We start from the raw sequence: 26,500 nt of genomic DNA on the forward strand, positions 1-26,500 counted from the left end.
TTAACTGTGGAGGCAAGGGCCATATAGCTAAAGATTGTACTAGTGCTCTAAGATATGGTCCAGCTCCTACTACTGCCGAGGGATCTATTCAGAGTCCTGCTCCTAGAGGTTCACAGTCTATTGGCAGAGGAAGAGGCAGAGGTAGAGGCACTGCTGTGCAAGGCACACGCTTGGTCACCGCACAAGGAAGTGCGTCAGCCAGAGTCTACACGATGAGACAGCGAGAAGAGGCTGAGACTTCCGATGTGGTAGCTGGTACATTCTCTATCTCTGGTCAAGATGTATTTGTGTTGTTTGATCCGGGTTCAACCCATTCATATGTTAGTGCTAGCATAGTCAATTCACTTGCTGTTCTATGTGTGCAAATGGGTTTTGAAGTGCTAGTAACTAGCCCGTTAGGACAAGAGGTCCGGTCAATGAATCTATAGAGACTGCCCTTTGGTGATCCAAGGACATGTTTTCTGTCGACTTAATTGAAATGCCCTTCAGAGAGTATGATATCATCTTGGGCATGGATTGGTTAGCTGCATCACGCCATGATTGATCAGAGATCAAGATACTACTTTTGGTCTCCTTTGTACGGTGATGTGGTAATACATGGGGAGAGGCATTTATCGCCATCAAACATCATTTCGGCCGCACTAGCCGTAAGAATGATCGTAAAGGGGTGTGAAGCATACTTGGCACATGTGATAGACACCCAAGTGGGGAGTCCAAAGACTAAGGGACATCCCTACGATATGTGACTTTCCTGATGTGTTTCTCGATGAATCGCCAGATTACCTCCGAAAGAGAGGTGCGCTTGAGATTAATGTTATGCTCGGTGTGGACCCAATCTCCATAACGCCATATAGAATGGCACCGCACTGAAAGAGTTGAAAGTGCGCTGCAAGAATCGCTTGACAAGGGCTTCATCCGCCTAGTGTGTCACCTTGGGGAGCGCCAGTATTGTTTGTAAAGAAGAAGGATGGCACTCTCCGGTTACGCATTGATTATCGGCAGTTGAATAAGGTGACAATAAAGAATAGATATCCATTACCCCGCATTGATGACTTGTTTGATCAGTTGATAGGTGCAGATGTGTAATCCAAAATTGACCTGAGAACAGGATATTATCAGCAGAAAGTACAAGACCAAAGAATTTCTAAAACTGCCTACACAACCCGCTATGGCCCTAATGAGTTCCTAGTAATGCCATTCGGTTAACTAATGCTCCTTTGCTTTTATGGATCCGATGAACACTATTTTCGCACCATACCTCGACCGCTTGTTGTGGTATTATTAGTTGATATTTTGGTCTATTCGAGGTATGCTGAAGAGAATGATAGACAGGTTCTGATTGTACTGCAGACTTTAAGAGAGTATCAGCTATATGCCAAATTGTCGATGTGTGAATTTTGGCTTAAAGAAATATCTTTCTTGGGGCATGTAGTATCAGAAGAGGGCATTAAGGTAGATCCAAGTAAGATTGAAGTCGCCCCAATTGGAGGCCACCTAAATGTCACGTAAATTCGTAGTTTTCTGGTTTAGCCGGATACTACCGTAGATTTGTGAAGGATTCTCCATGTTGGCATCTCCATTGACCAAGCTGCTAAGAAAAGATGTAAAATTTCAGTGGACGGACAAATGCCAGCAAAGCTTTAATGAATTGAAGAGATGTTTGACAGAGGCTCCAGTCTTGACTTTACCTACACCGGGTAAAGAATATACAGTTTACAGCGATGCTTCTCATAATGGGTTAGGTTGTGTGTTGATGCAAGATCGAAATGTCATTGCCTATGCATCACGCCAGCTAAAACCGCATGAGAGGAATTATCCGACACATGACTTGGAGCTTGTAGCTATAGTGTTTGCTCTTAAGATCCGAGACATTATTTGTATGGGGAGAAATGTTACATCTACACGCATCATAAGAGTTTGAAGTATTTGGGCACCCGTAAAGAGTTGAATTTGAGACAGAGGAGATGGTTAGAGTTGATAAAAGACTATGATTGTCAGTTAGACTATCAGCCAGGGAAACCAAATGTTCAGGCAGACGCCCTAAGACGCAAGACTATGGCGAGTCTACAGGTTACTCCTTTGTCAATGCTACATCAGTTAAGATCAATGCATGCCAGCTTAGAGATTAATGATGAGTTGCAGACAGCAGATGCATGGCATGTACACCAAGATTGATTGATCGATCGTAATGGTCGCTCGTAATGATCGAAATATCGGTCGATGGAAGAAGTCCGACAGGCAAGAAACCGTAATTCTCACTCGAGATGATGGTCTATTGCTACACCAGGCCAGATACAGTGTTCCTAATGATGTTGAATTGTGGAGGAACTTTTTAAAGGTAGGACATGAGTCTCCTTTGCCATGCACTCGTGGTACAAAAATGTATAGAGGGCTAAAGGAGCATTCTTGGTGGATGGGTATGAAGAGAGATGTGGCGAGTTTGTATCCAAATGCCTAACTTGTCGCAAGTGAAGGCAGAGCATCAAGTACCACTGGTTGTTACATCCACTACCGCACTGCAGTAGAAATGGGAGAGAATAACGATGGATTTTGTGATGGGACTTCCGAGGACACAAAAGAGTCATGATGCAGTTTGGGTCATTGTTGACAGACTGACTAAATCTGCTCATTTTCTGCCAGTTCGGATGGACTACAATTTGGACAGATTGGCCAGGTTGTACATCGATGAGATTGTGAGATTGCATGGAGTGCCGATTCATTGTATCGACAGAGATCCTAGGTTCACTTCTAGACTCGGGTAGTCTTGAGAGCCCTAGGAACTAGATTGAACTTTAGTATCGCATTCCATCCACGCATGCATGGCCACCCGAGAGGGTAATTCAGATCTTGGAGGATATGCTACGGGCTTGTGTTATTGAGTTTGAGGGTAGTTGGGATACACACTTGCCTTTGATTGAGTTTGCTTACAACAACAGCTACCAATCAAGCATTGGGATGCCTCCATATGAAGCTTTGTATGGCAGAAAATGTAGAACCCCGTTGTGTTGGGATGACGTGGGTGAAAGAAAGATGATTGGACCCGAAATTGTTCAACAAACTGAAGAGAAAATCAAGGTGATCCGAGATCGACTTAAGACTGCATCAGACCGTCAGAAGTCCTATATTGATTTGAAAAGAAGGGATATTGAGTATGCAGTGGGTGAGAAAGTTTTCCTCAAAGTTTCTCCTTGGAAGAGAATTATGAGATTCGGCAGAAAGGGGAAACTAAGTCCTCGTTTCATTGGGCCATATGAGGTTCTGGAGAGAGTGGGTCCTTTGGCATATCGGCTGGCACTACCTCCAGAGTTGGAGAAGATACATAATGTCTTCCATGTGTCTATGTTGAGGAGGTATCGATCAGACCCATCTCATGTACTACCAGTAGAAGAAATAGAAGTGAATCCAGACCTCACATATGAAGAAGAACCCATAAAGATTCTGGCTTATGAGGTGAAGCAGCTACGGAATAAGCAGATACCGTTGGTAAAAGTGCTGTGGAACCATCATTCGGGCCAAGAAGCTACTTGGGAACGAGAGGAGGACATGAGGAGACAACATCCACAAATGCTCGTAGATTGATACGTGTAAAAATTTCGAGACGAAATTTATTTAAGGGGGAGAATTGTAACACCCCGTTGTATAGCTCCGGTATATTTCATCGTCCTGGATCGTGTCGGTCCGGAAAATTAATGGGATTAGGGTCACACTTAAGACAATTTGAGAAGCCATAAACACAAATAATTAGTAATGTTTAATTAGTTAACTATAAATAAGAAAAACAGAACATAAGAGGTTAAACGAGCCGAGAGTCACAAATGATGAGTGACCTCCTGAACGATCGCTAAGTCGTTTTAAACTCAAATTTCAACCGTGAAAAGTGACGCCATGCGGTCCTTAGGACCCTCATGAACACAAAGTGGAAAAGAGAAACCACGAAAAAGAATCAAGCTACCAAATAATTAGGTCGTGAGCCGGAAGAAATATTGGATTATTTGCAAACCGGGATGAACCGGCGAGGGGCAATTTGGTTAATTGACCCCGAGAGCTGACTCCTGACCTAACTGTCAAATAAAATCGGAGAAAAGAAAATTTCAGAATCGAGAATTAAATTAAAGAAATAATAGAAAAATAAATAAATAAATAAATAAATAAATAAAAAGGAAAGAGGTTGGAAAAGTCAAAAGTTATGACATCATGTATGATGTCATAACTAAATTAATAAATTGAATTAATTAATTTGGAATTAGTGGTCTTTCATAAGCAAAAACGTGTAAGGGAAAAACAAAAGAAAATCTCTTCTTCTTTCATCTTCCTTGCCACCCCATCTTCCTCCCAAGTTCCTCCATGAGTGGACTTCCATGTAAGCTTACTTTTAAGCTTAGTTTTCTTCACTTAATTCAAATAACTCCATTAAAAACCTCCCTAGAGCTTATTTTTACAACTTGAGAAGAGGATTACAAGAAGAAGGAAGAGTTAAAGATAGGGTTTTGAAGCTTTAACAAAAGGTTAGTATGTTAAATTGTTACTTTTCCATTCAAATGCATGTTTAGGTAATTAAGTGAGCTAATAACTTGATTTAAATGAAACAAATATGGGGAAAGAATTAAATTGAAATTTTGGGCAGCTTGAGAGGAGTGTGGTTTGCATGAATATGATGCAATTGAGTGAGTTTAGAAGCTTTACTTGGTGAAATGATTAACATTAAAATTATTAGTAGTTAAATGCAAGAGTTAGTGAGATTAAGGTTTCAATGCTAGGGTTTATGGACTAAAATTTGGAGAAATGCATAAATGGCATGTTTAACCTATTGTGACATGAAATAATGATCAATTAGGACCAAATAAATTGGATGGGAATGGTGGAAAAATTAGCTAAATTCGTAGGTCAATGGTCATGCTGCTGGCAGCATGACCAAACCCACTTTGAAGGACCAAAACTCAAATTTTACAAGTCCAATTGATATTCCACCAATTGGAGATGAAAATAGACATAAAAGAGCACAATTTTCATTAAGGAACCATGACCAAAAACTGACCAAAACTTGGTGAAACAATTGACCAAAGTGAATTGATTGCAGGCTGCCCTGCACCAAAACTGACCAAATGAACAGTAACTGTTCATTTGGTCATAACTCGAGCTAGGTAGGTCAAATTGACCTGAAATTTTACCAGCAATTAGATATGATATAGACCTAAAACTTTCATGAAGAACACCAACCCAAATTAGGCCATTAACACATTCAAATCATTGAGCAAAGTTAAAATTACTGTACTGAAATTCTGCAGAATTTTCATTGAGCAGCAATGTTTGGAGGGCTATAACTCTCTCTAGAAAACTCGGATTTAGGCGATTCTTGAACCGATGGAAACCTAAGACATAGTACAACATTTCATATGAAGAAAGTGAGACCGAATTATGAACTTAACTTGATCAAACAATTGACCAAAGTTGGACCAAAAATCTGCCAGCACCTAAATTGCAGTATGAACAGTGCACGTGAACAGTAAACTTATTTTGGCCATAACTTGAGCTACAAAACTCCGATTGAGGTGATCCAAAAATGAGAATACACTTAAGACAATAAGGAACATTTTCTATGAAGGAAGTTTTGTCAAATTCCAACAGTAGATCGACCAATGGAATAGTGCAACCGGAAAACCAAAACCGACAATTGGCAATTTTGCCAAAATGACCTAAGCTTTAAACAAATGACCAAAACCAACAAGTTTGGTGACCAAAATGTGGTATGTGGGTGAAGTTGGAGTTCCCATACCCATTAAGCCTTAGAAAGTCAATAATTTGACTTGAATAGTGCAGTGAATAGTAACCCGAAACACAAAATTTCGAGAACGTCGAATTTAACACGTTAGAGCTAGCTAAATGTGAAGTTAAGTTTATTTTGGATTTATTTTAAGTTCTAGTACTGAAACATTGTAAAATTTTGTGTTTCAGTTGAAAAGAATATCGGGAAGGAACCCGAGGAACCGAGTCGAGGCTAAAGGACGACTCGTTTGAGGTTTGTGCACAACATATACTTTTATAATCATCTTTTGCATATCGTTTTAAATAATGTGAAATATTGGATTATGACATTCTTATGATGTTGATCTAAATTGTTGAAAGTTATTATGTATATTTGAAAAGAAAATGTTTAGCAAATTGTTAAGATAAGTTTTGAAACCACAGTGTCATGACCACATATTTGAACACCTCACTAGCACGACTAGTGGGGGTAATTAGTTTAGAATTTAGATTCCTTCTCAGCATAAGTGTAGAGGTGTGCCAGAAGAAGAGGATGTGAATGGATATCCATATATTTGAGCTAGCTAGCCTTGTGATGTGATTTCTCTTTAGCCTCTGGCTATTGAGATTCTATTTGTTTCGAATGGCATGATTTAACTGTGGGTTTTATGAAATGTGTTTTGATACTTTGAAATAAACTTGGTTTACATGTAAAATCTTACAATGCATGATTGTATTTAATTTTCATGTTTAATCAAATTTTTGAATGAATGTGCTTTAAGTTTTGCATAAAGATTATTTTAGTATATTGTGCACCACTGAGTCTTAGTACTCAGCGATAGCTTTTATTGCTGTCGCAGATACAGAGATTAGAGGAGCAGCAGACTGAGCTGCTGAGGTGTGTGAAGTCATCAGTTTGAAGCCTTCGGGTATAATTTATACCCTAACTGTAAATACTTCTTTTGATGTATATATTGCACATAAATGTATGGACATGTAAAAATGGGTCTTGAGCAGCTTGTACACAAATTTGTATGAAGTTTGTAATAAAGTTTAGTTTGTGTTTCTTTTGATATAAATTTGTAAGGTTATGTATAAATTATTTTGTTTTTAATGAAATATGAATGATATTGATTGACAGTATTTTGAGAATTATTGAACTTGTGAATTTTGATAAATTGATTGAGTTTGATTGTGAAACCGAAGTAGTGGTTGAGAAAATCTTTTAGAAGTGCTTTTTACAGGTATTCGAAGAACGGTTTTCTCAAAATACAGAGGAAACTCTGTCAAAATTTTTATCAAATTTGCGGAAAACTAAAATGGCCAAAAATATTAATTAGTTTTAATTTCAACTAAATGTTTTAAATACTCATTAGAAATGCTCACCACTTGTCAAAGATAAGAAAATTGTTTTAAAATCCCTTGTAGGGTACTTAATGAGTTATCGGTAGGTGAAGTTCGGTAGTTCATTAGGTATTCTACGGGATCATGTTATGCCTTACAGAGGGGTAAGGTGTGACATGAGCACTATTTACAGGTGTTAAAAACTTTTGTGAACTGAAGTGATAGAACTAACACATTTGACTTATTTGGAATTTCTGTAAAAATTTTGGCAGAGTGCCATCTGTATTTTGGATAAAACAGTTCTTCAGAAAACCTGTAAAAAGCACTTCAATATTTTTCCCAATTTTAATTTACAACAATTTTTCAGAATTTTCAAAGGATGAGATAAAAGAAATATAATACAAATTTTACAAGTCAAAATAACTCATAATTCACTTTACAACTTCAATGTACAATTTTAATTTACAACTGCTCAAATAATTTACATACATATTATTACATGCATACATCAAACCTATGTACATGGGTATACCTATAATATACCTGGAGCTGGTCTGAAAGTGTCTTCAAAGAAACTTACTCACTGCTCTATGCTCTTCTTACCTGCGACAGCGTACAAAGCTATCGCTGAGTGGTGAACTCAGTGGTGCACAACTATAATTTAAAATATAGTACAATATACGTTGACAAAATTTACATTAAATAATTTGGAAATCTGAATACTCATCAAATTCCAAAACTCAAAATATTCATTGCCAATAATGTAAATCATTTGTATAATGACTTTGATCACAAAATTCAACTTATCAAATCATGACTAACCATTTAAGTAATTCCAACAAAATCAATTATACATAAACCATAATTGAAATCACAATTCTTTACCATTCAAAAGCCATTTTGTATCTCAAAAATCATTATGTATCTCAAAAATCAATCTTTATCTCAAAACCATGTTGTATCTCAAAACCATGTCAGAGCTCAAAACCATGTCAGATCTCACAAATCATTCTTTATCTCACTAACTATGCAAGACTAATTCGATAGGGCCATCTTCGATGTGATTCTAACTCCCTATGGTCGGGGAGGTCGAATCAGATTCTAACTCCCTATGGTCGGGGAGGTCGAATCATCGCAGTATGCACCATCACAGTAATGAATCTTCCGCAAGGGCCATAACGATAAAATAAACTTAGATCTAACCTCAAATCAGAGGAAAATCTAAGCCTGTTCACGTACCATAGTAATCAAAACACAACTAACTCCATTGTCTTCTCAACAAATGAGAGAGACGGGTAATAACCTAGTCAAGCATCTATAGTGAGATATAAAACAATATCACAATCCTTTTAGTGAGCATAAATCACAATATAATTCGATTCAAAGTCAATTCCAATATCCAATAATTTTTATGCTCAACACAATTCAAATCATAAATTTGCATTTTTCCATGAAAATTACCATCACAATTCAAAACATGTTCTATCACAATTTTCCAAAACATAATTTATTCAATCCATAACAATGCTTAATACTTGTGGAAATACAATTTCACAAAGCTAAATTCATACATACTATAACAATTTTCAATAATCATTGAATTAAATCTAATGCTTGTTAAACATAATACATAAGAAAATATGTCATTTAATCATATGAAATATTCAAAACAAATCAATTAAAAACTAGTTGTGCACAAACCTCTGATGACTGTCTCCTGGTCTAGACTCAGTGTTTCCTTCCCTTTCCCTGAGTCTTTACTAACTGAGAAACACAATTTGAAGTGTTTCAGTACTAAATTAAACTGTCTCTATCGATAATGTTTGACAAATAATTCACTGAAAGCTATTATTTGCTTAATCACCTAATATACCGACCCTCGATGTGTTCTAGGTAATTTAGGTTTTAGTGTCATTAATATGTCACATTCGATAGGGTTTTAGGGTTGGTACATTTTACCAAACTCATTTCCTTGTTTAGTGCATTTTAATGCAACTTGCTGGATTTCGGTATACTAGTTTGACCTAGCCGGACGACCTAGTTTCCTCGGTTTTCGGGTTTTGATCAAAACTACAAGGTTGTAGATCTATGTCTTACGGAACGCGGGGAAAAATTTTAGGTCAATCCGAGTTATGTAGACCAAGTTATGGTCATTTTACTGTTTCTGGTCAAATGGCATCAAATTTGGTCATTTTAGGTCAATTTGGTCAACTTTGGTTCGGCCAGTTTTTGGACCCGAACTTGTGCAAGCTGTTTGACTTGCTTATGGTCATTTCTGGGCTTTGGTGTCTTCATAAGACTTGTAGGTATGGATCTTAACTATTCATGGTAAAAATTTCAGGTCAATTGGACCTGTTTTGAGTTAGTTATGGCCTATACACTAACTGCTGCCCAATTGGTCAGTTTTCAGGTTTCACTTGCACTTAATCTGAATTGGTCATTTTTCATGTCACCTTGCAAGCAGAATTTTGGTATGCTTTCTTGATGAAAGTTGGCACATTTTGTGACTAGTTTCACCTCCAATTGGTCTCATACCAATTGAAGTTACACATTTAAAGTTATAGGCTAAAATGCATACTGCCCTTAATTACCTTGCTTAAACATACATCAATGACACATTTACCTTACTATATGTCCACTTCCCTTACCAATTCTGTTTTGGTACATTACCAAAACCATATACCACCTTACCTTAAAGTCATTTTGGGCAGATTACAAACATCCTCAATACACCAAACAAAACTCCAATTCATAAAGTCCAAATAAAACAATACATACACATGGACATTTCTAATTCTTACACATACTTTACACAACCAATTTAAATACACACTCATCAATCCTCAATGTCACAATTCTGCCCATATCTTCATGAACACATACATTTATCAAAGAAGCCTCAAGGCTGCCGAAAAGCTTCACCATGCCAAAGTGTCCATAATTCATCAATTTCCATTCCAAGTGCATAATCACCATTTACATGTGGAATTAACTACTAGGACATCAATTCACCCTATTCAACATGAATTCCCATCGAACATATGTAAAATAAATCATCAAATATACAACTCCATGGCTGCCCAAAATTGATATATCAAGAACTCCTCAAACTTGAAAATTTTCTTCACAATTCAAACACCCATAACAAGTATACAAAGTTTAACAAAGCAATGTTCAAAAATACAAACTTACCTTTGGTTGGGACTTGTTAAACCTTCACTAAACTTCTTGATTTTGGTATCAAGCTCTTCCTTGTGATGTGAGGACAATTTTTAGTGAAGCTACCTAGGTGATTGGAGGTAAATTGAAGGAGTGCATGAAGCTTAAAGAAAAATGGCCATGGAGGTTTTGGGAGCTTTTCATTTACAGCATGGATGATTCTCAAGCTTGAAGATGAAGTGTTTAGTGGAGAAATCTGCCCACTAACACATTTTATAATCCTTAGTTTATTCCTTAGTGGTCCACTCACTTTAGTTTAATCATTTTATATGTTAAATGTGTTATTTACAAAATTTTCACTCCACTTTTGGCTATTTACATTAGGTACCACCAAATTAATTCTTCATTTTATTTTCTAAGTGTAATATTATTTATTTTTAATGGACATTTAGGTCAAAAGACAATTCGGGATGTCAAATGACCATAATGCCCCTGTTCGGGTTGCATTCCCGATTTTTCGGTAACACCGGGTTTTGTCCGTTTTTCGATTTCTCACTTTTCTTTGTACTAATTATTTAATTTTTCTTTGATATTTCTAATAATATTTATACTTCAATTGATGTCTCTTTAAGTCCTAAAAATATTTTCCAGGGTTCCCCAGGGCTAGTCAACGGTCCACGCCCTGACTTCCCGGTGCGGTCACCCATCGCTAGGGTTCTCGGCTCGCTTAACTTGGTTACATTTCTTTGCTATTATTTTTCCTTTGTTTTTCTTATATTTTCTTTTCTTGTATTTCATTATTTTATGTCTCCTCACTCATAACGAAGTGTAGTTCTAGGCATCCTAGCTGTCCGGATAGCACTGGTCACCGGAATAGTAGAACGCACTACCGAACTTAGGTGTGTTATAAATCCAACGTAATGTGGCAGTGTATATAATTTATTGGGAATGGTAACTAGGTACAAACATTTGATATGATAGTTGGGCTAAGGAATAAGCATATATTATTGGTTAAAGTGCTGTGAAACCATCACTCAGCCTAGGAAGCTACTTGGGAGAGTGAGGAGGACATGAGGAGACAACACCCACAACTATTCAGAAACTAAAATCAGGTAAAATTTCAAGACAAAATTTCTTTCAAAGGGGAGAGAATTGTAATACCCCTATATTAAGTAGTCAATGCATTTTACTGTTTCGGTGATCAGTATCTGTCCGGACATCTAGGATGTCGAAAACTATACTTAAATGTTATTGAGGAGACATAAAATAATGAAATAGATGATAAGAAAATACAAGAAAAATAAAAGAGATGAAATGCAATTAGGTTAAATGAGCTGGAACCGCATTGATGGGTGACCACACCGAGAAGTTACAACAAAGACCGTTGACTACTCCAGGACCGCGGGGAACCTTAAGAAATATTTTCAGGACATGATTAAATGTCTGTTGAGGTATAAATGACATTGAAAATGTCAAAAAAAAATTTAGTAAGTTAGTATAAACAAAAACGAAAATTAAAGTATCGGCGGATCAAGGATTAAATCGGTGTTACCGAAAAAGTCTTAATTTGACCCGAAGAGGGGCATTTTGGTTACTTGACACCTAGAGTTGACTTTTGACCTAAATGTCCATTAAAATGAGTAGCATTAAATATTGAAATTTCATGGAAATAAGAAATTAAATATGAAATGTAATTAAGGAAATGTGGGGGAAATAATTGCAATTATTAAAACTTGAATAATTTATTGATTAATTAAATGATAGTGGAAGATTAGTGGAGTATAAAAGAGACTTGAGGGCAGCACTCTCCACTAACAATTTCATCTTCTTCAATGTTCCTCTCCCATGGCCGATTCAATGTTCCAGTTATTTCCTCCATTGCTGTCCCACATACAAGCTTCATCTACCATGATTCAAGCCATGATTCTTCAAACTCCCTTCACTAAAGTTGTTCTCCACACCATGGGAAACATATAAGGAGCAAAAAGAAGGAGTGTTGGTGAAGTTTGGTCAAGCTTAAAAAAGGTTAATGCTAGTTTTTCATCCATTTCTTAGTTAAAGTTTGTATTAAGGTTGAGATGAGTAGTTTGGTGAAGAAATTTGAAGGATTTGATGAGTTATTGACATATTCAATTTTGGACAGCCATGGAAGTGAAAGGTAAGTGGTTTATTCTTACATGAATTTCATGGGAATGTGTTAGTGAATTAATTCCATGTGTATGGGTGATTAAGCTTTAGAATTGGGGTTTGAAAGAAATTGTGGAAGACTTTGGCCAATGGTGATTTTCGGCAGCCTTGTGGTTCAATGAAGAGTGCTTGATTTCATGAATTTACTTGATGAATTATGGTACTAAGGGATTAATGGAAGTGTATGTAAATTATTGTTGGAATTATATGTAATAATTAGGTGTATTCATATGTATATTATGTTGATTTTGGACTTTGTGAATTAGGGTTGTATATTGTACATTGAAGATTTGTATATACTATTCAAAATGACCATAATGAGATGTGACGAATGATGTTAGGACATTATGAGTCCAGAATTTAGGCATAGGAAGTTAAGGTATAACAAGTTTATGTTAGTAGTATACACTAGAGCATATCATATAGTATGTATCTTGTACATGTTTTTATTAATAAAATGCATTTTCACTTTTCTGTTTACATAAGATATATATGTATAATAGAAAAGGTCCATTGATATTTTGTTAGAAATTCTATTCTTAAGTTATTAAGAATATGAGTGACAGTATTTCCAAAACAAAGTATCATTAATAGGTTCACAATCGAGGATACTTCATAATAAGGACATGACTTATCCAGAAATATTGTATTCACATTTGTTCCCAAGTTATTTATATGAGATATAAATAAGATGGAATGGTGAGTCTCATGCCATATGACAAACATGATAGGCACTTATAAATGATAAGTAGGTCGAACCAGTGACACTTATGACAAGCACATGGAGTTTACTCTTGTCAATGTTTTGTCATAAATCATATCAGTGCATTTAATCTTTAGACCTTAGATAGCACAGTTATCTTGTATATAGGTAGTTTGAGTTTGATACTGCTTTCATACTTGTACTGTGTATGGGTATATGGGCATGTGTTGGCTCCTACTAGTTATATATGGAGGTAGGTGTTGATCAAGATGGAATCTGTTCCTCTAAGTAAATAGAGATAAAATCCTATGTTCATTTAATTGTTCTTGATGTTTCAAGTTCCTGGCCAAAACAGAGAGATTTAATCAGAAAAGAGTTTCTAATGAGAAAATCTTTTTAATCAAGAACTGGAATTAAAAGAGAACACAATATTCATAGGAAATGGAGTTCGACATAAACCATGACTCCAGCTTGAGTTGGGATTTTGTAACAGAGAGATTCTAGTGCATGGTAACATATGATTATAGGTTCATTTAAGGTAAACCTTATTACTAATTAGGTGGCCATGGCATGCTATGCCAAGTGTTAACCATGGTCTATGAGGTGCATAAAATGGTTTAGAGAAATCATTTATGGTAAGAAAGAGTTCTAATGATATTAAGAGTTGATATCATGTCTCATTGCCAATTAGTGATGAGCCTAATAAGTCACACACATACACAAGTAATCACCTAATTAAATATGATTTAATTAATTAATTAAAGAGTTTAATTGATTAATTAAATAGGTTTGGTTTGTAATTAGATTGCAAAGTCCCTAGCATGACATGAAACCAAATCAAGATTATTGGATGTATAGTATAAGTTAAATTTATATTTAAAGTGTTTAAATATGAATTTAATTAATGAGAAAATTGATTAATAAAGATTAATTAATTGATTTATATTTGATATAAATTGATTAGAAGAAGATAAATAATTATTTTGGGTTGAGAACTCAAAATTAAGACACAGGGGCATTTTAGTCATTTCACAGGGTGACATGTGGCACCATGAGATGGTGACACATGGCATTACACATAAGCTTGCCAAATGTCTTTTAATCATATAAGATGATTAAAATTAAGATTAAATATAGGTTTGACACTTGGCACAATGTGATTGTGTAACTATTGAGCTCTAACCGCTAGAGGAATTGTCCGCTTTGGCCATAAGCCTCACGATTTTGTCCCATAGGTGGAATGGAGAACTTCCCAAGAGGTCACCCTTCTTAGGATTACTCTCAAGCGAGCACGCTTAATCCTGGAGTTCTTCCAACTCTCCAGGCTATTCCACCAAAAGGCACCTCTAGTGATTAGTTCCCCCATTTTATATATCATTTCTTCTTAAGCCCAAGACCAACTCCGTTGCAACACCCCTATGTTCAATAGTGCGTTCTGCTATTCCTATGACCAGTGTTGTCCGGACAGCTAGGATGCCTAAAACTACACTTCGATATGAGTGAGGAGATATAAAATAATGAAATACAAGAAAAGAAAATACAAGAAAAACAAAGGAAAAATAATAGTAAAGAAATGAAACCAAGCTAAGCGAACCGAGAACCGTAGCGATGGGTGATCGCACTAAAAAGTCACGGCGTGGATCATTGACTAGCCCTGGACCGCGGGAAACCCTAGAAAATATTTTTAGGATTTAAATAGACACCTATTGAAGTATAAATATCATTAGAAATATCAAAGAAAAATTAATTAATTAGTACAAAGAAAAGTGAGAAATCAAAAAAGGGACAAAACCCGGTGTTACCGGAAAATCGAGAATGCAACCCGAACAAGGGCATTGTGGTCATTTGACACCCCGGGTTGTCTTTTGACCTAAATGTTCATTATACACTTGGAAAATGTCATGAAAAATTAAATTAGTGGTATCTAATGTAAATAGCAAAAATGGGAAGCTTAATGTGGGAAAATGAAATCTTTGATTAAACTAATGTTATTTCTACATTAGTGGACCACTAACACTTTGTAAATCAATTAAAAACCTGTCATCTTCCACTAACTTCTGCAAAGCCATCTTCTTCCTCAAATTCTCCCTTGGCCAAACCAAAAAGCTCCCAAACTCTCCCATGGCCGTCCAAGCTTCAACCTCCATGCGTCCATAATCTAAGCTTCCAATGGTTAAGGTTTCTTCATTAAACTTGACCACCACACCATGGGCAGTAGATAGGTAGCAAGAAGACCAAGTTTTGGAGAGGTTTTGAACAGTTTCCAAAGTGGTAACTTTGTGTTTTTGGTTATTGCTTCATTAAAGTTTGTGAGGAGGTTATGGGTACTTGAATTGTGGAAAGAATTTTGGAGTTTGATGTTCTAAGGGAGATGTTTATTTTTGGCAGCCATGGAAACTCCTTAAGGGCAGTTTATTCTTGCTTGTAAATAGTAGATTAAAGGGTTGATTAAGTGTTTATGTGTGTAGGAATTAATTTGGGTGATGTATACTTAGTATATGTGAATGTGTATTTGAAATTTGAAGCTTGAAAATTAATGGAATGTAAATGCATGAATCGGCAGCTTGGTTTGGTGAATCATAAGGATGTTATTTCATGTTTGGTTTATAGAATATTAATGTTGAATTGTGATAGTTGTTATGGCAGCTTGGGTATATGTATGATGGTGTGAGGTTGGACATGTAAATGAGCTAGGAATAGGTGATTAAATTGTTGTAATTGAGTTTGACAAATTCTGCACTTTATGGTGTATGTTGAGTGTGATTATAAGCTGCCAAAATGATCAACAATATGTGGTAAAATATGTTTAGGTTATGGTACAAATCAAAGTTGACATGAATGTGGAGTTTGGTAATGCTAAAAGTGACCTTTGATGAGAAATGAAGGAAATGCAATAGGGCAATTAAGTTTTGGGCTTAGAACCTTAAGTGTGTGGCTCTAATTGGTATGAGACCAATTGGAGATGAAACTAGGCACAAAATGTGCCAACTTTCATGAAGGAAGCTTGCCAAAATTCTGCTTGTAAGGTAACTTGAAAAGTGATCAAATCCGGATTAGTGCAATTAAGGCCTGAAAATTGACTATTTGGGCAGCAGTTAGTGTTTAGTCCATAACTCACTCAAAACAGGTCCAATTGATCTGAAATTTTGACCATAAATAGTTAAGACCCATATCTACAAGTCTTATGAAGACACCAAAGCCCAAAAATGACCATAAGCAAGTCAAACAGTTTGCATAAGTTCGAGTCCAAAAACTGGCCGAACCAAAATTGACCTAAAATCACCTAAAGTGACCAATCTTGATGCATTTTGACCAGCAATAGTAAAATGACCATAACTTGCTCTACATAACTCAGAATGACCTGAAATTTTGCCCCGCGTGCAATAAGACATAGTCTAGAAGTTTTTAGTTTTGATCAAAAATCGAAAACCGAGGGAACTAGGTCGTCCGGCTAGGTCAAACTAGTATCCCGTAATCCAACTAATTGCAAGAAAATGCAATATACAAGGAAATGAATTTGGTAATATGTACCAGCCCTAAAAGACTATTGAATGTGACATATTAGTAACATTAAAACCTAATTTACCTAGAACGCATCGAGGGTCGACATCTTAGGTTGACTAAGGAAATAATAAAACTCAATGAATTAATTATTAAGCATTATCGTTAGAGACAGTTTAAATGAGTACTGAAACACTTCAAATCATGTTTCTCAGTTAGCAAAGACTCAGGGAAGGGAAGGAAACACTGAGTCAGAGCCAAGAGACAATTATCAGAGGTTTGTGCACAATAATTATTTCTTTTAAATTTTTCAATTGAAGTAAATTATGATTATTTGTATGTTATTGTTTTAAATTGTGTTTGTGCACAATAATTTTGACTTCTTATTTTCTACTTAAAAAATTATTTGGAGAAATGAGTTATGAATAATTTTTTATTGTTTTGGCTTTGAGAATCTTATTTGGAAATTATTGTGTTGCCAACTTTGCAAATAGAAATTTTGAGATAAAATGTGATTTGTGGTTTGTATGAAATATTGTGATTTGAAATTGTTTTGATTCACACTTGGCATGACACTGTTACTATGTTCCTCCTCCATTTATGGGGTGAGTGTGATTATGTTCCTCCCTCTTTGACTTCCCAATCTGAGGTGAGTGTGGATGAGTACTCATTATTCAGCTAGCTTCCTCCCTCATTGATTTCGATTATTGGGGTGAGTGTGTTTTGTCGTGGTGCACAACACGGCATGTGTGGAAAAAATTGTGTCATGGCCTACATTGTGATATTGATCGGCAACACTGTATTATTCAATTATTTGTTCAAATTGTGTTATTGATTGGCAAATTGTATTATTCAGTTACTTGATCAAATTGTGTTATTGATGGGCAAAACTGTGTTATTCAGTTATTTGATCAAATTGTGTTATTAATTGGCAAAACTGTGTTACTCGGTTATTTGATCAAATTTGTATTATATGAACTTTCTAAATTTTGTGAATTATTTGATTTGTGAATTGTCAATAAAAGATTTATATATCGCATTTCAAATTGTTATTATGCACCACTGAGTAGATTTTACTCAGCGATAGCTTTTCACTGCTGTCGCAGGTAGACAGACTGACAGAGCAGCAGACTAGGCTGCTAGTACTACACTGAAAGATCATCGGGTATATTGAGTATACTATAGTTGCATTTTGTACTGTAATGTGTGTTCACTGTATGTATATATTGTTCTTGGTTTTGAGCAGTTGTAAATTAAAATTGTACATTGAAGTTGTAAAATAAATTATGAGTTATTTTGGCTTGTAAAATTTATACTGTATTTCTTTTATCTCAGTCTTTGAAAAATTATTATGGATTTGAGTTGAGAAATATATTGGGTTGGTTAACTGCTAGAGTTGAGATTGAAAAATATATTTGAAGTGCTTTTTACAGGTTTTTTGAAGAACTGTTTTATCCAAAATACAGATGGCGCTCTGCCAAAATTTTTATAGAAAGTCCAAATAATTCAAATGTGTTAGCTGTTTCACTTCAGTTCAAAAAGGTTTTTAACACCTGTAAATAGTGCTCACCACTGTAAAAAGAAGTAAGAAAAGTTTTAAAATCCTTTGTAGTGTATTTAATGGGTTATTAGTAGACGAAGTTGGTAATTCATTAGGTATACTATGGGATCATGTTATGCCTTACAGAGGGGTAGGGTGTGGCATGCTTAAGTGGTATCAGAGCCAGGTTTTAAATTTTGTTTTCACATGTTATTTGAATATTCTTTCTTCATAGTACAACTGCTCAATATCATTATTTGATACATACAGTACATTACATTATAAATATGCACTAACGGGAGGAAATCTCCTTATGTTATTTGTTTAGGAGGTCTAAGATCCTCACATTGACTATGGATAAGGGTGATCGTTCAGTCGATCAATCTATAGAGGCTGAGGTGCAAGGGGATGCCCCAGCCTTACATAATGTCAGTGGTTCAAAGAAGACCACTTCACAAGATCATAGCTTTCGCTCGCTCGCTTAGCAGATGGCTGCAATGTTCCAACAAATGGCTAGTAATGTGCCTACTCAAGTCCCAATACAGACACCAGTGGTACAACCACAGTCTTCCGTTAGACAGTATGACAAATTGATGAAATATGGGGCTACAGAGTTCAAGGGGACAGTAGATCCTTTAGAGGTAGAATAGTGGTTAGAGAGGATGGATAGGGTATTCAAGAAATTGCACTGCGTAGCGGAGCTCAGATTTGAATACTCTGTATCTTTGCTACAGAAGGATGTTTATGACTGGTGGAAAACCATTCCCCACAGTCTGGTAGAACCTGCAGTGCTAACATGGAATGACTTTCTTAGGGAATTCAAACAAAAATATGTCCCTGATGCTTATGTAGACTAGAAGCTGCAAGAGTTCCTAAGTCTAAAATAAGTGGAGTAGATCAGTGGCTGAATATGAAAGGGAATTTTCCCATCTAAGCCACTATGCAGTAAGTCTACTTTCTACCAGTAGGGAGAGATGCAAGAGGTTTGAAACCGGCTTGAAGCCCAGTATCAGATTACAAGTGGTCGAATTCAAACATAACAACTTCTCTGAATTTATTTCTCAAGCACTAGAATTAGAAAGAATAGAATCTGAAGCGGCCCTTGAGAAAAAGGGATCAGAGAAGACAGAAAAAGAGGGAAAGTCAGTAGAACAGAGTTCTAGTGGTCCTACTGGAAAGAGGAAAAACTTTGGGGGATACAATAGAGGTAGTAAGAAGTCCGATAGAGATAGATCTTCTGGACAGAAACCACCTCGATCTGATTAGCAAACTCAACAGAAACCCAGAAATGCGCTGTCAGATCGGCTTTGTGAAACTTGTGGTAAACCACATAGTGGGGTATGTTATAGAGCCGTAGGAGCATGTTTTAATTGTGAAGAGACTGGTCATTTTGCTAGGGATTGTGTAAATCCATATCGTTCTGGATCATTTACTACACCAAAGGGATCAACCCAAGTTTCTACCCCAAAGAGTTCACCATCAGTTAGTAGAGGCAGAGGTAGAGGTAGGGGTAGTACACTTAGAAGTCAGAGTACTGTGAATCAGCTAGAACAAGGTGATGCTTCAGCTGGAGTATATGCTATACGGCAGAGAGAAGAGGCTGAGACTTTTGACATTATTGCTGGTACTTTCTCAATTAGTAACTAAGAGATATATATGTATTGTTTGACCTGGAGTTTGCATACTTTTATGTTAGTGTTAGAACTATATGTTCTGCTGTTATTCCTTTACAGGGGAATAAATTTTGATGCATTAGTGATTAGTCCTTTAAGATAAGGATTGTGATAATAAGTGAAATTAGTTTTGAAGGAATTTATCGGCGAAAAGTATTTTCTAACACACCATAAATTATAAAGCTAATTGGCGAGCCTACTTAATGTAAGGCAAGAGGACGTAAAAGTAAGATGCAGTAATGGAATTACTCTAGATGAGAGCAAGGATGTTACTGTTAGTAATTGCTAATGGATATTCTAATCAGAAAAAAATTCGAATATCAGTAAATTGGAAAAGGATAAAATATCAGAAAATTTGATCTATTGGGACATATCGTAGTAATTATGCAATGTTCTTGATGTTTATACTGTAAGCTGTAGATTACAGTATTGACTTGAGATTATTGTATAGAGCTACGTACTACTCAATAGTACACCAAGATGAGAATAGTTGCCAACAACATCTGTTTTGGTATAGTTATGCCAGGACAGAATTTTATTATTGGAAATAAATTTGAAAATCCTACTTAGGGATTTAAAAATCAAAATTTAAAATATCAAAAGGTTATAGTTTAGTACAAAAGGGAAGTAAGTTATAGAATATTGACAGATAAAAAGAGTTATGGAAGTAAAAATTCGAACAGTTGGTTCAGATATAACAAAGAAATATTACGAATGTGAGGAAGACTATTGACTAGAATGGTCAGAGGACCAACGACTAGATAAATCATTCTAACATGACCCCAAGGGTCATTCAAGAAGGAACTTGAACTGAAATATTAGACAGCATAATAGTAAGAGAAGATTGGTGTTATATAAACAAATTAAATATTGTATTAGATTGTTAAAAGTCTTATACAAATTTGAGGGAAAGAAGATTATACGATCATATAGAAAGGAGAAAATAAACGTATGACTATTGTAAGATGGCTATTGAGTAAAAATTTAGTGAACGAAATTTATTTTAAGGGAGGGAGAATTGTAACACCCCTATGTTCGGTAGTGCGTTCTGCTGTTCCTATGACCAGTATTGTCCGGACAGCTAGGATGCCTAGAACTACACTTCAATATGAGTGAGGAGATATAAAAAAATGAAATACAAGAAAAGAAAATACAAGAAAAATAAAGGAAAAATAATAGTAAAGAAATGTAACCAAGTTAAGCGAACTGAGAACCGTAGCGATGGGTGACCGCACCGGGAAGTTACGGCGTGGACCGTGGACTAGCCCTGGACCGTGGCGAACCCTGGAAAATATTTTTACGATTTAAATAGACACCTATTAAAGTATAAATATCATTAGAAATATCAAAGAAAAATTAGTTAATTAGTACAAAGAAAAGTGAGAAATCGAAAAACGGACAAAATCCGGTGTTTACCAAAAAATCGGGAATGCAACCCAAACAGGGGCATTGTGGTCATTTGACACCCCGGTTGTCTTTTGACTTAAATGTTCATTATAAACATGGAAAATGTCATGAAAAATTAAATTAGTGGTACCTAATGTAAATAGTAAAAATGGGAAGCTTAATGTGGGAAAATGAAATCTTTGATTAAACTAATGTTATTTCTACATTAGTGGACCACTAACACTTTTGTAAATCAATTAAAAACCTGTCATCTTCCACTAACTTCTGCAAAGCCATCTTCTTCCTCAAATTCTCCCTTGGCCAAACCAAAAAGCTCCCAAACTCTCCCATGGCCGTCCAAGCTTCAACCTCCATGCGTCCACGATCTAAGCTCCCAATGGTTAAGGTTTCTTCATTAAACTTGACCACCACACCATGGGCAGTAGATAGGCAGCAAGAAGACCAAGTTTTGGAGAGGTTTTGAAGAGTTTTCAAAGTGGTAACTTTGTGTTTTTGGTTATTGCTTCATTAAAGTTTGTGAGGAGGTTATGGGTACTTGAATTGTGGAAAGAATTTTGGAGTTTGATGTTCTAAGGGAGATGTTTATTTTTGGCAGCCATGGAAACTTCTTAAGGGCAGTTTATTCTTGCTTGTAAATGGTAGATTAAAGGGTTGATTAAGTGTTTATGTGTGAAGGAATTAATTTGGGTGATGTATACTTAGTATATATGAATGTGTATTTGAAATTTGAAGCTTGGAAATTAATGGAATGTAAATGCATGAATTGGCAGCTTGGTTTGGTGAATCATAAGGATGTTATTTCATGTTTGGTTTATGGAATATTAATGTTGAATTGTAATAGTTGTTATGGCAGCTTGGGTATATGTATGATGGTGTGAGGTTGGACATGTAAATGAGCTAAGAATAGGTGACTAAATTGTTGTAATTGAGTTTGACAAATTCTGCACTTTATGGTGTATGTTGAGTGTGATTATAAGCTGCCAAAATGATCAAAAATATGTGGTAAAATATGTTTAGGTTATGGTACAAACAAAAGTTGACATGAATGTGGAGTTTGGTAATGCTAAAAGTGACCTTTGATGAGAAATGAAGGAAATGCAATAAGGCAGTTAAGTTTTGGGCTTAGAACCTTAAGTGTGTGGCTCCAATTGGTATGAGACCAATTGGAGGTGAAAGTAGGCACAAAATGTGCCAACTTTCATGAAGTAAGCTTGCCAAAATTCTGCTTGTAAGGTAACTTAAAAAGTGACCAAATCTGGATTAGTGCAATTAAGGCCTGAAAATTGACCATTTGAGCAGCAGTTAGTGTTTAGGCCATAACACACTCAAAACAGGTCCAATTGACCTAAAATTTTGACCACGAATAGATAAGACCTATATCTACAAGTCTTATGAAGACACCAAAGCCCAGAAATGACCATAAGTAAGTCAAACAGCTTGCACAAGGTCCAAAAACTGGTCGAACCAAAATTGACCTAAAATGACCTAAAGTGACCAATCTTGATGCATTTTGACCAGAAATAGTAAAATCACCATAACTTGGTCTACATAACTCAGAATGACCTGAAATTTTTCCCCGCGTGCAATAAGACATAGATCTACAAGTTTTTAGTTTTGATCGAAAATCGAAAACCGAGGGAACTAGGTCGTCCGCCTAGGTCAAACTAGTATCCCGGAATCCAACTAATTGCAAGAAAATGCAATATACAAGGAAATGAATTTGGTAATATGTACCAACCCTTAAAGACTATTGAATGTGACATATTAGTAACATTAAAACCTAATTTACCTAAAACGCATCGAGGGTCGACATCTTAGGTTGACTAAGGAAATAATAAAACTCAATGAATTAATTATTAAGCATTATGGTTAGAGACAGTTTAAATGAGTACTGAAACACTTCAAATTGTATTTCTTAGTTAGCAAAGATTCAGGGAAGGGAAGGAAACACTGAGTCAGAGCCAAGAGATAGTTATCAGAGATTTGTACACAATAGTTATTTCTTTTGAATTTTTCAATTGAAGTAAATTATGATTATTTGTATGTTATTGTTTTAAATTGTGTTTGTGCACAATAATTTTGACTTCTTATTTTCTACTTAGAAATTTATTTGGAGAAATGAGTTATGAATAATTTTTTATTGCTTTGGCTTTGAGAATCTTATTTGGAAATTATTGTGTTGCCAACTTTGCAAATAGAAATTTTGAGATAAAATGTGATTTGTGGTTTGTATGAAATATTGTGATTTGAAATTGTTTTGATTCACACTTGGCATGACACTGTTACTATGTTCCTCCTCCATTTATGGGATGAGTGTGATTATGTTCCTCCCTCTTTGACTTCCCAGTCTGAGGTGAGTATGGATGAGTACTCATTATTCAGCTAGCTTCCTCCCTCATTGATTTCGATTATTGGGGTGAGTGTGTCTTGTCATGGTGTACAACACGACATGTGTGAAAAAAATTGTGTTATGGCCTAAATTGTGATATTGATCGGCAACACTGTATTATTCTATTATTTGTTCAAATTGTGTTATTGATTGGCAAATTGTATTATTCAGTTACTTGATCAAATTGTGTTATTGATGGGAAAAACTGTGTTATTCAGTTATTTGATCAAATTGTGTTATTGATTGGCAAAACCGTGTTACTTAGTAATTTGATCAAATTTGTATTATATGAACTTTCTAAATTTTGTGAACTATTTGATTTGTGAATTGTCAATAAAAGATTTATATATCGCATTTCAAATTGTTATTGTGCACCACTGAGTAAATTTTACTCAGCCATAGCTTTTCATTGCTGTCGCAGGTAGACAGACTGACAGAGCAGCAGACTAGGCTGCTAGTACTACACTGAAAGATCATCGGGTATATTGAGTATATAATAGTTTGCATTTTATACTGTAATGTATGTTCACTGTATGTATATATTGTTCTTGGTTTTGAGCAGTTGTAAATTAAAATTGTATATTGAAGTTGTAAAATAAATTATGAGTTATTTTGGCTTGTAAAATTTATACTGTATTTCTTTTATCTCAGTCTTTGAAAAATTATTATGGATTTGAGTCGAGAAATATATTGGGTTGTTTAACTGTTGGAGTTGAGATTGAAAAATATATTTGAAGTGCTTTTTACAGGTTTTTAAAAGAACTGTTTTATCCAAAATACAGATGGCGCTCTGCCAAAATTTTTATAGAAAGTCCAAATAATTCAAATGTGTTAGCTGTTTCACTTCAGTTCAAAAAGGTTTTTAACACCTGTAAATATTGCTTACCACTGTAAAAAGAAGTAAGAAAAGTTTTAAAATCCTTTGTAGTGTATTTAATGGGTTATCAGTAGATGAAGTTGGTAATTCATTAGGTATACTATAGGATCATGTTATGCCTTACAGAGGGGTAGGGTGTGACATCTGTGCTTTGCTGATGTGGGATTTTCCTAAGGGACCTTTCTAGTTCCAGGGCTTGTGAAATCAATTCAGAAAAATTATGGTGTCGGAACCCTGCCACTTGCATTCTCAAGCTAGTCCTCAACCCAGCCTCAAACCTCTTACACCGGTCTCTAGGGGTGGAGACTAAGCTTCCAGCATAATGGCTAAGCCTTGAAAAGTCCCGCTCATACTCTGCTACAGTTCTATCCCCTTGCTTCAACCTTAAAAACTCTTGTAGCTTCATGTCTACAAAAGTATCGGGGACCCACTTTTGCCGAAATTCCCTTAAAAAGTCTGTCCATGTGAGGACTGGTGGCTCTACCAGACTGTAGGGGATGGTCTTCCACCACTCATATGCATCCCCTTGGAGAAGTGATACTGAATATTCTAACTTCAATTCTTCAACACACTGTAGTTTTCTAAAAACCCGTTCTATCCTCTCCAACCACTGTTCTGCTTCCAGTGGATCCACTGTTCCTTTGAATTTTGTAGCTCCAAATTTCATTAATTTCTCATATTGCCGAGTCGGAGGCTGTGGTTGTGCTACAGGTGCTTGAGGCGGCACATTTTCTGCGATTTGTTGAAAGAACACAGCCATCTGCTGTGCAAACTGAGCAGGGAATTGCGGTACTTGAGGAGGAACTGGAGTGCTGGGGTTTCTCCTCGGGCCTCAGCCTCGACAGATTGCTTTACGGAATGATCTCCCTCTTCCATTCCGTTTCCCAGAAATTTTCTACTCTTTGATAACAAACATAAGGAGGTTGACCTCCGTTAGTGCATATTCATGATGTGAATATGTCACATATATCAAATATTTGAGCAATTGTATTTACTGACAAAATATTTCAAATTCACAGTTCAAAATTTATTTTAAAACCTTGCTCTGATACCACTAAACATGTCACACCCTACTCCTCATAAGATGTAACATGCTCCCGTAGTACACCTAATGAATTACCGTACTTCGCCTACCGGTAAGCCATTATATATACTACAAGGGATTCTAAAACAATTTTCATTCATTTTTAAGTTGGTGGGTAAAATTTTCTCATATATTAAAAAAAACCTTTATTTAAAGTGCAAACATAAATCAAATTTTTAGATATTTAAAAATCTTCGTAATTTTTACAAAAATTTCGGCAGAGTGCCGTCTGTATTTTGAGAAAACAGTTCTTCAAAACCAGAAAATAGAAACACTCCCAATACATTTTTCAATCACAACTCTATTTGCAACTACCAAACTTCAAATCAACAGTAATAGCAACACTTCAATTTAAAATCCAATTTCAAATCAAGGATTAATATCTCAAAACATTTCATAACTCATGCACATTGCATTTTAAATCATTAATTTATAATCATAAGTTAATTTATAGATGCAAAATCACAAAAATAATATTATTATAATTTTATCTGTACAACTGCTCAAATTACAGAGATACATATGTATACTATCATATTTACATCAAACTAAACTACCAGGGTATAGACAAATACCCGTACAAAAATTCTCCAATTGTGCTCCTCTCTAACTGTAGTAGCTTGCTCTGCTGCTATGTTCTTTTCTCTATCTGCGACAGTAAGTTAAAGCTATCGCTGAGTATATAAATACTCAGTGGTGCACAATAATGCATAAAATGCATAATATAAAATATTTATGAACAAATGATCATTCAAAAATCTCATAATCGCATTTCACAATTTTTTTCTCAAATCACATTTATAACAAATCATAATTTTCAAAGCTTAATATAGCACAACTTGATCAAACAATTTAATAAACATAGTGTTGCCAAACAATAACACAACTTAGGCC

General features: G+C 35.6%; 1 long non-coding RNA gene across 2 annotated transcripts; it reads left to right on the forward strand.

Moving 5' to 3' along the window:
- Positions 1 to 183: 183 nt before the first annotated feature.
- Positions 184 to 6,885, forward strand: LOC131170524 (uncharacterized). 2 transcript variants are annotated; one of them, XR_009141281.1, is made up of 3 exons: positions 184 to 255; positions 5,953 to 6,016; positions 6,603 to 6,885. It is a non-coding gene; the product is annotated as an uncharacterized LOC131170524 (long non-coding RNA). The 2 variants fall into 2 exon arrangements; XR_009141280.1 differs by lacking the exon at positions 184 to 255 and adding an exon at positions 4,438 to 4,505.
- The last annotated feature ends 19,615 nt before the right edge of the window (positions 6,886 to 26,500 follow it).

The sequence above is a fragment of the Hevea brasiliensis genome, chromosome 2, assembly GCF_030052815.1.
Source record: "Hevea brasiliensis isolate MT/VB/25A 57/8 chromosome 2, ASM3005281v1, whole genome shotgun sequence".
NCBI lineage: Eukaryota > Viridiplantae > Streptophyta > Magnoliopsida > Malpighiales > Euphorbiaceae > Hevea > Hevea brasiliensis.